The sequence below is a fragment of the Cryptomeria japonica genome, unplaced genomic scaffold (assembly GCF_030272615.1).
Source record: "Cryptomeria japonica unplaced genomic scaffold, Sugi_1.0 HiC_scaffold_111, whole genome shotgun sequence".
Lineage (NCBI taxonomy): Eukaryota > Viridiplantae > Streptophyta > Pinopsida > Cupressales > Cupressaceae > Cryptomeria > Cryptomeria japonica.
The window spans coordinates 207,501-219,200 of NW_026728933.1; the positions used below are offsets into that span (position 1 = coordinate 207,501).

The 11,700-nt window shown below is 62.6% G+C and overlaps 1 non-coding gene across 1 annotated transcript; it reads right to left on the reverse strand.

The window, feature by feature from the left end:
• Positions 1 to 10,578: 10,578 nt before the first annotated feature.
• On the reverse strand, positions 10,579 to 10,697 carry LOC131865453 (5S ribosomal RNA). Its single transcript, XR_009364175.1, has one exon. It is a non-coding gene; the product is annotated as a 5S ribosomal RNA (ribosomal RNA).
• Positions 10,698 to 11,700: the final 1,003 nt, after the last annotated feature.

Genomic DNA, 11,700 nt, shown 5'->3' on the forward strand with positions numbered 1-11,700 from the left:
TGGAAATTAGTGAAGGCAGCGCATCAAAGGTGCGCAACGCTGGTGCGAACCTGGGAGCGCTCCGATGTGTGCTCCAAGGTGCGGCGTGCACGAAGTCGGAGCCCGGTTTGCCCCGGGTGCGCACCTCGCGTGCACCTTCGCCGGGGTGGGCACCTTGGTGTGCAGACCTTGGCTGGGTTGCGCGCCCTGGTGGGCACCATGGTGCGCACCAAGGAGCGCTCCGAAGTGTGCTCCAAGGTGCGGCCTGCACGAAGTCGGAGCCCGGTTTGCCCCGGGTGTGCACCTCGGGTGGGCACCTTGGTGCGCATGCCTTGCCTGGGCTGCGCACCAGGGCGGGCTCAAGATGGCACCCGCGTTCCTTTTTTTTCACTATCTTTCAAAACGGAAATTTTAAAATCTCATTTTTTTTTGCCTTTTTCTGGAAATTAGTGAAGGCAGCGCATCAAAGGTGCGCACCTCGCTGCCCACCACGGTGCGCAACGCCGGTGGGCACCCGGGAGTGCTTCGAAGTGTGCTCCAAGGTGCTGCGTGCACGTTGTCGGAGCCCGGTTTGCCCCGGGTGCGCACCTCGCGTGCACCTTCGTCGGGGTGGGCACCTTGGCTGGGTTTGCCCCGGCTGCGCTCCGAAGCGGGGTTATTGGAGCGCCGCCTCTTTTTTTGTCGGAGCGTTTGGTGGGGTTTCTCGCACTGGCTCTTCCCAGGCCCGGTTGCCACCCTGGCGCGCACGAAGTCGGAAGTAGGGTTAATTGCCCGGGTGCGCACCTTTGCCAGGGTGGGCACCTTGCCTGGGCTGCGCACCAGGGCGGGCTCAAGATGGCACCCGCGTTCCGTTTTTTTCACTATCTTTCAAAACGGAAATTTCAAAATCTCCTTTTTTTTTTGCCTTTTCTGGAAATTAGTGAAGGCAGCGCATCAAAGGTGCGCACCCGGGAGCGCTACGAAGTGTGCTCCAAGGTGCGGCGTGCACGTTGTCGGAGCCCGGTTTGCCCCGGGTGCGCACCTCGCCTGCACCTTGGCCGGGGTGGGCACCTTGGCTGGGTTTGCCCAGGGTGCGCTCCGAAGCGGGGTTACTGGAGCGCCCCCTCTTTTTTTGTCAGAGCGTTTGGTTGGGTTTCTCGCATTGGCTCTTCCCAGGCCCGGTTGTTGGGTGCGCTCCCACCCTGGCGCGCGCGAGGTTGGAAGTTGGGTTAATTGCCCGGGCGCGCACCTTCGCCAGGGTGGGCACCTTGGTGCGCACACCTTGGCTGGGCTGCGCACCAGGGCGGGCTCAAGATGGCACCAGCATTCCCTTTTTTTCACTATCTTTCAAAACGGAAATTTTAAAATCTCGTTTTTTTTTGCCTTTTATGGAAATTAGTGAAGGCATCGCATCAAAGGTGCGCACCTCGCTGCCCACCTTGGTGTGCTCCGAGGTGCCCACCACGGTGCGAACCCGGGAGCGCCCCGATGTGTGCTCCAAGGTGCGGCGTGCACGAAGTCGGACCCCGGTTTGCCCCGGGTGCGCACCTCGCGTGCACCTTGGTGCGCACACCTTGGCTGGGTTGCGCGCCCTGGTGGGCACCATGGTGCGCACCAAGGAGCGCTCCGAAGTGTGCTCCAAGGTGCGCCGTGCACGAAGTCGGAGCCCGGTTTGCCCCGGGTGCGCACCTCGCGTGCACCTTCGCCGCGGTGGGCACCATGGCGTGCACGAAGTCGGAGCCCGGTTTGCCCCGGGTGCGCACCTCGCATGCACCTTCGCCGGGGTGGGCACCTTGGTGTGCAGACCTTGGCTGGGTTGCGCGCCCTGGTGGGCACCATGGTGCGCACCAAGGAGCGCTCCGAAGTGTGCTCCAAGGTGCGGCCTGCACGAAGTCGGAGCCCGGTTTGCCCCGGGTGTGCACCTCGGGTGGGCACCTTGGTGCGCATGCCTTGCCTGGGCTGCGCACCAGGGCGGGCTCAAGATGGCACCCGCGTTCCTTTTTTTTCACTATCTTTCAAAACGGAAATTTTAAAATCTCATTTTTTTTTGCCTTTTTCTGGAAATTAGTGAAGGCAGCGCATCAAAGGTGCGCACCTCGCTGCCCACCACGGTGCGCAACGCCGGTGGGCACCCGGGAGTGCTTCGAAGTGTGCTCCAAGGTGCTGCGTGCACGTTGTCGGAGCCCGGTTTGCCCCGGGTGCGCACCTCGCGTGCACCTTCGTCGGGGTGGGCACCTTGGCTGGGTTTGCCCCGGCTGCGCTCCGAAGCGGGGTTATTGGAGCGCCGCCTCTTTTTTTGTCGGAGCGTTTGGTGGGGTTTCTCGCATTGGCTCTTCCCAGGCCCGGTTGCCACCCTGGCGCGCACGAAGTCGGAAGTAGGGTTAATTGCCCGGGTGCGCACCTTTGCCAGGGTGGGCACCTTGCCTGGGCTGCGCACCAGGGCGGGCTCAAGATGGCACCCGCGTTCCGTTTTTTTCACTATCTTTCAAAACGGAAATTTCAAAATCTCCTTTTTTTTTTGCCTTTTCTGGAAATTAGTGAAGGCAGCGCATCAAAGGTGCGCACCCGGGAGCGCTACGAAGTGTGCTCCAAGGTGCGGCGTGCACGTTGTCGGAGCCCGGTTTGCCTCGGGTGCGCACCTCGCCTGCACCTTGGCCGGGGTGGGCACCTTGGCTGGGTTTGCCCAGGGTGCGCTCCGGAGCGGGGTTACTGGAGCGCCCCCTCTTTTTTTGTCAGAGCGTTTGGTGGGGTTTCTCGCATTGGCTCTTCCCAGGCCCGGTTGTTGGGTGCGCTCCCACCCTGGCGCGCGCGAGGTTGGAAGTTGGGTTAATTGCCCGGGCGCGCACCTTCGCCAGGGTGGGCACCTTGGTGCGCACACCTTGGCTGGGCTGCGCACCAGGGCGGGCTCAAGATGGCACCAGCATTCCCTTTTTTTCACTATCTTTCAAAACGGAAATTTTAAAATCTCGTTTTTTTTTGCCTTTTATGGAAATTAGTGAAGGCATCGCATCAAAGGTGCGCACCTCGCTGCCCACCTTGGTGTGCTCCGAGGTGCCCACCACGGTGCGAACCCGGGAGCGCCCCGATGTGTGCTCCAAGGTGCGGCGTGCACGAAGTCGGACCCCGGTTTGCCCCGGGTGCGCACCTCGCGTGCACCTTGGTGCGCACACCTTGGCTGGGTTGCGCGCCCTGGTGGGCACCATGGTGCGCACCAAGGAGCGCTCCGAAGTGTGCTCCAAGGTGCGCCGTGCACGAAGTCGGAGCCCGGTTTGCCCCGGGTGCGCACCTCGCGTGCACCTTCGCCGCGGTGGGCACCATGGCGTGCACGAAGTCGGAGCCCGGTTTGCCCCGGGTGCGCACCTCGCGTGCACCTTCGCCGGGGTGGGCACCTTGGTGTGCAGACCTTGGCTGGGTTGCGCGCCCTGGTGGGCACCATGGTGCGCACCAAGGAGCGCTCCGAAGTGTGCTCCAAGGTGCGGCCTGCACGAAGTCGGAGCCCGGTTTGCCACCCTGGCGCGCACGAAGTCGGAAGTAGGGTTAATTGCCCGGGTGCGCACCTTTGCCAGGGTGGGCACCTTGCCTGGGCTGCGCACCAGGGCGGGCTCAAGATGGCACCCGCGTTCCGTTTTTTTCACTATCTTTCAAAACGGAAATTTCAAAATCTCCTTTTTTTTTTGCCTTTTCTGGAAATTAGTGAAGGCAGCGCATCAAAGGTGCGCACCCGGGAGCGCTACGAAGTGTGCTCCAAGGTGCGGCGTGCACGTTGTCGGAGCCCGGTTTGCCCCGGGTGCGCACCTCGCCTGCACCTTGGCCGGGGTGGGCACCTTGGCTGGGTTTGCCCAGGGTGCGCTCCGGAGCGGGGTTACTGGAGCGCCCCCTCTTTTTTTGTCAGAGCGTTTGGTGGGGTTTCTCGCATTGGCTCTTCCCAGGCCCGGTTGTTGGGTGCGCTCCCACCCTGGCGCGCGCGAGGTTGGAAGTTGGGTTAATTGCCCGGGCGCGCACCTTCGCCAGGGTGGGCACCTTGGTGCGCACACCTTGGCTGGGCTGCGCACCAGGGCGGGCTCAAGATGGCACCAGCATTCCCTTTTTTTCACTATCTTTCAAAACGGAAATTTTAAAATCTCGTTTTTTTTTGCCTTTTATGGAAATTAGTGAAGGCATCGCATCAAAGGTGCGCACCTCGCTGCCCACCTTGGTGTGCTCCGAGGTGCCCACCACGGTGCGAACCCGGGAGCGCCCCGATGTGTGCTCCAAGGTGCGGCGTGCACGAAGTCGGACCCCGGTTTGCCCCGGGTGCGCACCTCGCGTGCACCTTGGTGCGCACACCTTGGCTGGGTTGCGCGCCCTGGTGGGCACCATGGTGCGCACCAAGGAGCGCTCCGAAGTGTGCTCCAAGGTGCGCCGTGCACGAAGTCGGAGCCCGGTTTGCCCCGGGTGCGCACCTCGCGTGCACCTTCGCCGCGGTGGGCACCATGGCGTGCACGAAGTCGGAGCCCGGTTTGCCCCGGGTGCGCACCTCGCATGCACCTTCGCCGGGGTGGGCACCTTGGTGTGCAGACCTTGGCTGGGTTGCGCGCCCTGGTGGGCACCATGGTGCGCACCAAGGAGCGCTCCGAAGTGTGCTCCAAGGTGCGGCCTGCACGAAGTCGGAGCCCGGTTTGCCCCGGGTGTGCACCTCGGGTGGGCACCTTGGTGCGCATGCCTTGCCTGGGCTGCGCACCAGGGCGGGCTCAAGATGGCACCCGCGTTCCTTTTTTTTCACTATCTTTCAAAACGGAAATTTTAAAATCTCATTTTTTTTTGCCTTTTTCTGGAAATTAGTGAAGGCAGCGCATCAAAGGTGCGCACCTCGCTGCCCACCACGGTGCGCAACGCCGGTGGGCACCCGGGAGTGCTTCGAAGTGTGCTCCAAGGTGCTGCATGCACGTTGTCGGAGCCCGGTTTGCCCCGGGTGCGCACCTCGCGTGCACCTTCGTCGGGGTGGGCACCTTGGCTGGGTTTGCCCCGGCTGCGCTCCGAAGCGGGGTTATTGGAGCGCCGCCTCTTTTTTTGTCGGAGCGTTTGGTGGGGTTTCTCGCATTGGCTCTTCCCAGGCCCGGTTGCCACCCTGGCGCGCACGAAGTCGGAAGTAGGGTTAATTGCCCGGGTGCGCACCTTTGCCAGGGTGGGCACCTTGCCTGGGCTGCGCACCAGGGCGGGCTCAAGATGGCACCCGCGTTCCGTTTTTTTCACTATCTTTCAAAACGGAAATTTCAAAATCTCCTTTTTTTTTTGCCTTTTCTGGAAATTAGTGAAGGCAGCGCATCAAAGGTGCGTACCCGGGAGCGCTACGAAGTGTGCTCCAAGGTGCGGCGTGCACGTTGTCGGAGCCCGGTTTGCCTCGGGTGCGCACCTCGCCTGCACCTTGGCCGGGGTGGGCACCTTGGCTGGGTTTGCCCAGGGTGCGCTCCGGAGCGGGGTTACTGGAGCGCCCCCTCTTTTTTTGTCAGAGCGTTTGGTGGGGTTTCTCGCATTGGCTCTTCCCAGGCCCGGTTGTTGGGTGCGCTCCCACCCTGGCGCGCGCGAGGTTGGAAGTTGGGTTAATTGCCCGGGCGCGCACCTTCGCCAGGGTGGGCACCTTGGTGCGCACACCTTGGCTGGGCTGCGCACCAGGGCGGGCTCAAGATGGCACCAGCATTCCCTTTTTTTCACTATCTTTCAAAACGGAAATTTTAAAATCTCATTTTTTTTTGCCTTTTATGGAAATTAGTGAAGGCATCGCATCAAAGGTGCGCACCTCGCTGCCCACCTTGGTGTGCTCCGAGGTGCCCACCACGGTGCGAACCCGGGAGCGCCCCGATGTGTGCTCCAAGGTGCGGCGTGCACGAAGTCGGACCCCGGTTTGCCCCGGGTGCGCACCTCGCGTGCACCTTGGTGCGCACACCTTGGCTGGGTTGCGCGCCCTGGTGGGCACCATGGTGCGCACCAAGGAGCGCTCCGAAGTGTGCTCCAAGGTGCGCCGTGCACGAAGTCGGAGCCCGGTTTGCCCCGGGTGCGCACCTCGCGTGCACCTTCGCCGCGGTGGGCACCATGGCGTGCACGAAGTCGGAGCCCGGTTTGCCTCGGGTGCGCACCTCGCGTGCACCTTCGCCGGGGTGGGCACCTTGGTGTGCAGACCTTGGCTGGGTTGCGCGCCCTGGTGGGCACCATGGTGCGCACCAAGGAGCGCTCCGAAGTGTGCTCCAAGGTGCGGCCTGCACGAAGTCGGAGCCCGGTTTGCCACCCTGGCGCGCACGAAGTCGGAAGTAGGGTTAATTGCCCGGGTGCGCACCTTTGCCAGGGTGGGCACCTTGCCTGGGCTGCGCACCAGGGCGGGCTCAAGATGGCACCCGCGTTCCATTTTTTTCACTATCTTTCAAAACGGAAATTTCAAAATCTCCTTTTTTTTTTGCCTTTTCTGGAAATTAGTGAAGGCAGCGCATCAAAGGTGCGCACCCGGGAGCGCTACGAAGTGTGCTCCAAGGTGCGGCGTGCACGTTGTCGGAGCCCGGTTTGCCCCGGGTGCGCACCTCGCCTGCACCTTGGCCGGGGTGGGCACCTTGGCTGGGTTTGCCCAGGGTGCGCTCCGAAGCGGGGTTACTGGAGCGCCCCCTCTTTTTTTGTCAGAGCGTTTGGTGGGGTTTCTCGCATTGGCTCTTCCCAGGCCCGGTTGTTGGGTGCGCTCCCACCCTGGCGCGCGCGAGGTTGGAAGTTGGGTTAATTGCCCGGGCGCGCACCTTCGCCAGGGTGGGCACCTTGGTGCGCACACCTTGGCTGGGCTGCGCACCAGGGCGGGCTCAAGATGGCACCAGCATTCCCTTTTTTTCACTATCTTTCAAAACGGAAATTTTAAAATCTCGTTTTTTTTTGCCTTTTATGGAAATTAGTGAAGGCATCGCATCAAAGGTGCGCACCTCGCTGCCCACCTTGGTGTGCTCCGAGGTGCCCACCACGGTGCGAACCCGGGAGCGCCCCGATGTGTGCTCCAAGGTGCGGCGTGCACGAAGTCGGACCCCGGTTTGCCCCGGGTGCGCACCTCGCGTGCACCTTGGTGCGCACACCTTGGCTGGGTTGCGCGCCCTGGTGGGCACCATGGTGCGCACCAAGGAGCGCTCCGAAGTGTGCTCCAAGGTGCGCCGTGCACGAAGTCGGAGCCCGGTTTGCCCCGGGTGCGCACCTCGCGTGCACCTTCGCCGCGGTGGGCACCATGGCGTGCACGAAGTCGGAGCCCGGTTTGCCCCGGGTGCGCACCTCGCGTGCACCTTCGCCGGGGTGGGCACCTTGGTGTGCAGACCTTGGCTGGGTTGCGCGCCCTGGTGGGCACCATGGTGCGCACCAAGGAGCGCTCCGAAGTGTGCTCCAAGGTGCGGCCTGCACGAAGTCGGAGCCCGGTTTGCCCCGGGTGTGCACCTCGGGTGGGCACCTTGGTGCGCATGCCTTGCCTGGGCTGCGCACCAGGGCGGGCTCAAGATGGCACCCGCGTTCCTTTTTTTTCACTATCTTTCAAAACGGAAATTTTAAAATCTCATTTTTTTTTGCCTTTTTCTGGAAATTAGTGAAGGCAGCGCATCAAAGGTGCGCACCTCGCTGCCCACCACGGTGCGCAACGCCGGTGGGCACCCGGGAGTGCTTCGAAGTGTGCTCCAAGGTGCTGCGTGCACGTTGTCGGAGCCCGGTTTGCCCCGGGTGCGCTCCTCGCGTGCACCTTCGTCGGGGTGGGCACCTTGGCTGGGTTTGCCCCGGCTGCGCTCCGAAGCGGGGTTATTGGAGCGCCGCCTCTTTTTTTGTCGGAGCGTTTGGTGGGGTTTCTCGCATTGGCTCTTCCCAGGCCCGGTTGCCACCCTGGCGCGCACGAAGTCGGAAGTAGGGTTAATTGCCCGGGTGCGCACCTTTGCCAGGGTGGGCACCTTGCCTGGGCTGCGCACCAGGGCGGGCTCAAGATGGCACCCGCGTTCCGTTTTTTTCACTATCTTTCAAAACGGAAATTTCAAAATCTCCTTTTTTTTTTGCCTTTTCTGGAAATTAGTGAAGGCAGCGCATCAAAGGTGCGCACCCGGGAGTGCTACGAAGTGTGCTCCAAGGTGCGGCGTGCACGTTGTCGGAGCCCGGTTTGCCCCGGGTGCGCACCTCGCCTGCACCTTGGCCGGGGTGGGCACCTTGGCTGGGTTTGCCCAGGGTGCGCTCCGAAGCGGGGTTACTGGAGCGCCCCCTCTTTTTTTGTCAGAGCGTTTGGTGGGGTTTCTCGCATTGGCTCTTCCCAGGCCCGGTTGTTGGGTGCGCTCCCACCCTGGCGCGCGCGAGGTTGGAAGTTGGGTTAATTGCCCGGGCGCGCACCTTCGCCAGGGTGGGCACCTTGGTGCGCACACCTTGGCTGGGCTGCGCACCAGGGCGGGCTCAAGATGGCACCAGCATTCCCTTTTTTTCACTATCTTTCAAAACGGAAATTTTAAAATCTCGTTTTTTTTTGCCTTTTATGGAAATTAGTGAAGGCATCGCATCAAAGGTGCGCACCTCGCTGCCCACCTTGGTGTGCTCCGAGGTGCCCACCACGGTGCGAACCCGGGAGCGCCCCGATGTGTGCTCCAAGGTGCGGCGTGCACGAAGTCGGACCCCGGTTTGCCCCGGGTGCGCACCTCGCGTGCACCTTGGTGCGCACACCTTGGCTGGGTTGCGCGCCCTGGTGGGCACCATGGTGCGCACCAAGGAGCGCTCCGAAGTGTGCTCCAAGGTGCGCCGTGCACGAAGTCGGAGCCCGGTTTGCCCCGGGTGCGCACCTCGCGTGCACCTTCGCCGCGGTGGGCACCATGGCGTGCACGAAGTCGGAGCCCGGTTTGCCCCGGGTGCGCACCTCGCGTGCACCTTCGCCGGGGTGGGCACCTTGGTGTGCAGACCTTGGCTGGGTTGCGCGCCCTGGTGGGCACCATGGTGCGCACCAAGGAGCGCTCCGAAGTGTGCTCCAAGGTGCGGCCTGCACGAAGTCGGAGTCCGGTTTGCCCCGGGTGCGCACCATGGCGTGCACGAAGTCGGAGCCCGGTTTGCCCCGGGTGCGCACCTCGCGTGCACCTTCGCCGGGGTGGGCACCTCGGCTGGTTTGCGCGCCCTGGTGCGCACCAAGGAGCGCTCCGAAGTGTGCTCCAAGGTGCGGCGTGCACGAAGTCGGAGCCCGGTTTGCCCCGGGTGCGCACCTCGCGTGCACCTTCGCCGCGGTGGGCACCTTGGCTGGGTTGGGCACCATTGAGCGCTCCGAAGTTTGCTCCAAGGTGCGCACCATGGCCCTCCAAGGTGCGCAGCATGGCGTGCACGAAGTCGGAGCCCGGTTTGCCCCAGGTGCGCACCTCGCGTGCACCTTCGCCAGGGTGGGCACCTCGGTGCGCACACCTTCTCAATGTTTTCTTGCCTTTTCTGGAAATTGGTGAAGGCAGCGCATCAAAGGTGCGCACCTCGGTGTGCTCCGAGGTGCGAACCCGAGAGCGCTTCGAGGTGCGCACGAAGTCAAAAGTCGGGTTAATTGCATTGTTTTCCCCGGGTGCGCTCCGAGGTGCGCAACATCGGTGCGCACCAAGGAGGGCTCCGAAGTGTGCTCCAAGGTGCGCACGATGGCGTGCACCTCTGGTGCGCACGATTCGGAGCTCGGTTTGCCCGGGGTGCGCACACCTTGGCTGGGTTGCGCACCTTTTGTGCGCTCCATGGTGCGTACGAAGTCGGAGCTCGGTTTGCCCCGGGTGCGCACCTTGATGCGCACGCCTTGGCTGGGCTGCGCACCTTGGTGGGCGCCTCCAAGGTGCGCACGAAGTCGAAGCTCGGTTTGCCGCGGGTGCGCACCTTGGTGGGCGCCATGGTGCACTCCGAGGTGCCCAAGATTGGTGCACACCAAGGAGCGCTCCGAAGTGCGCTCCAAGGTGCGCAGGTGCGCGCGAAGTCGAAAGTTGGGTTAATTGTCCGGTTTGCCTCGGGTGCGCACCTTGCGTGCACCTTCGCCAGGGTGGGCGCCTTGGTGCGCACACCTTGGCTGGGCTGCGCACCCGGGCGCGCACACCTTGGCACCCGCGTTTCCTTCATTTTAAATTTTTTTTTTTTACAATCTCTCAAGTGGGAAATTCTATAATCTCAACTTTTTTTGCCTTTTCAGGAAACTTTTGAATGGAGCGCATCATTGGTGCGCTCCGAAGTGTGCTCCAAGGTGCGCACCTCTGGTGCGCTCCAAAGCTCTCTCCAGCTGCGTGCACCTGCCCCGGGCGCGCACCCGGCCCCGCCCAGCTTCGCTCACCTGTCCCGGGCGTCTGGTGCGGAACCTTAGAGTAAGAAACATCACCGTGCACCTTGGCCAACGTGCGCGACTCGACCGAGCGCGCACTGGCCGAGGTGCACACCGATTTCACCTGGGTGCGCGCGCAGCACCTCGGGCGCACCGGGGTGCGCGCACAACGCCCGGGTTGCACCGTGGCCTGTGTGCTCGGGGCGCCTCGGGTGCGCGCTCGGTGTCGCCCCGGCGCGCGCGGTAGTGCGGGCAACGCACCCCGGCCCGGCCCGGCCCCGACGAGAACGCAAACGGGCAAAAGGTTAATTCAAATAGCATTGCGACGCCCGGCGAAAAACTAAAAAAGGGTGCAACACCGGGACTTCCCGGGAGGTCACCCATCCCAGTACTACTCCGGCCCAAGCGCGCTTAACTGCGGAGTTCTGATGGGATCCGGTGCACTAACGCTGGTATGATCGCACCCGTTATGAGCTTGTCGCAGTGTGTACTTAGCAAACCGCGACCCACGTGCGAATCCACCCCGGCCACCCACCCCCGTCGAGGTGCACACCCTCCCTCGCGAAGTGCGCCCCGTTCGCCAAGTGTGAGCCCTGCCCGGGTGCACGCACCTTGCTAGGGCATCGGGTGTGCACCCGGCCCGGCCTACGTGCGTGCACCTGGACGGGGCGTCGTGTGCGTGCAGTGTCCCGTCTGCAACGCGGTGCCCACACACCACCTCGGGCGCAACGACCTGCGCTCACATGTGGGCCGAGTGCACCTTGGTGCATGTTCGGGGCGCCTCGGGTGCACGCTCGATCTTGCCCCGGTGCACCAAGGCGCTCGGTTTGCCCCGGGTGCGCACTTGGTGCAAGGTGGGCACCCAAAATAGGGATCAAGCACCAAAACACAAGTTTCGGGATGCAAAATGGGACCCAAGGACCACAAATGCGTTCCAAGACCCATGATGGGTCCACGAGAACAAAAATGTGTTCCGAGACTTAATAAACAAATATTGGGTTTTAGGAGAAGAAACATGCTCTGATGCCCAAAACGAGAATCGACCCCGAAAAGGCCACAGGCCAAAAGTGGGATGCGAGACAAAAAAAAATGGGACCCGAGGACCAAAATTGGGTTCCCAGGTCGAAGACAGGGCAACCGGACAAGAAACGACCTCTAAGGCTCGAAATGAGTCCCGACGACTAAAACTTGACAAGAAGCACCCATCAGGCACCCAACTCGACACCCATGGGATGCCGACCCACCCGGGCTTCCACCTAGCACACCTTGGCACCCACCCACCCTCACACCCAACCTCGCACCCAACTTAGCACCTTTGAACCCACATTGGCACTCACCCTGACCCTGGCACCTTGGAACCCACATTGGCACTCACCTTGACCCTGGCACCCACCTTTGCACTCACCTTGGGACCCACCCTGGCTCCCACCTCGGCACCCACCCAGACACCCACCTTGGTTCCTTGGCAC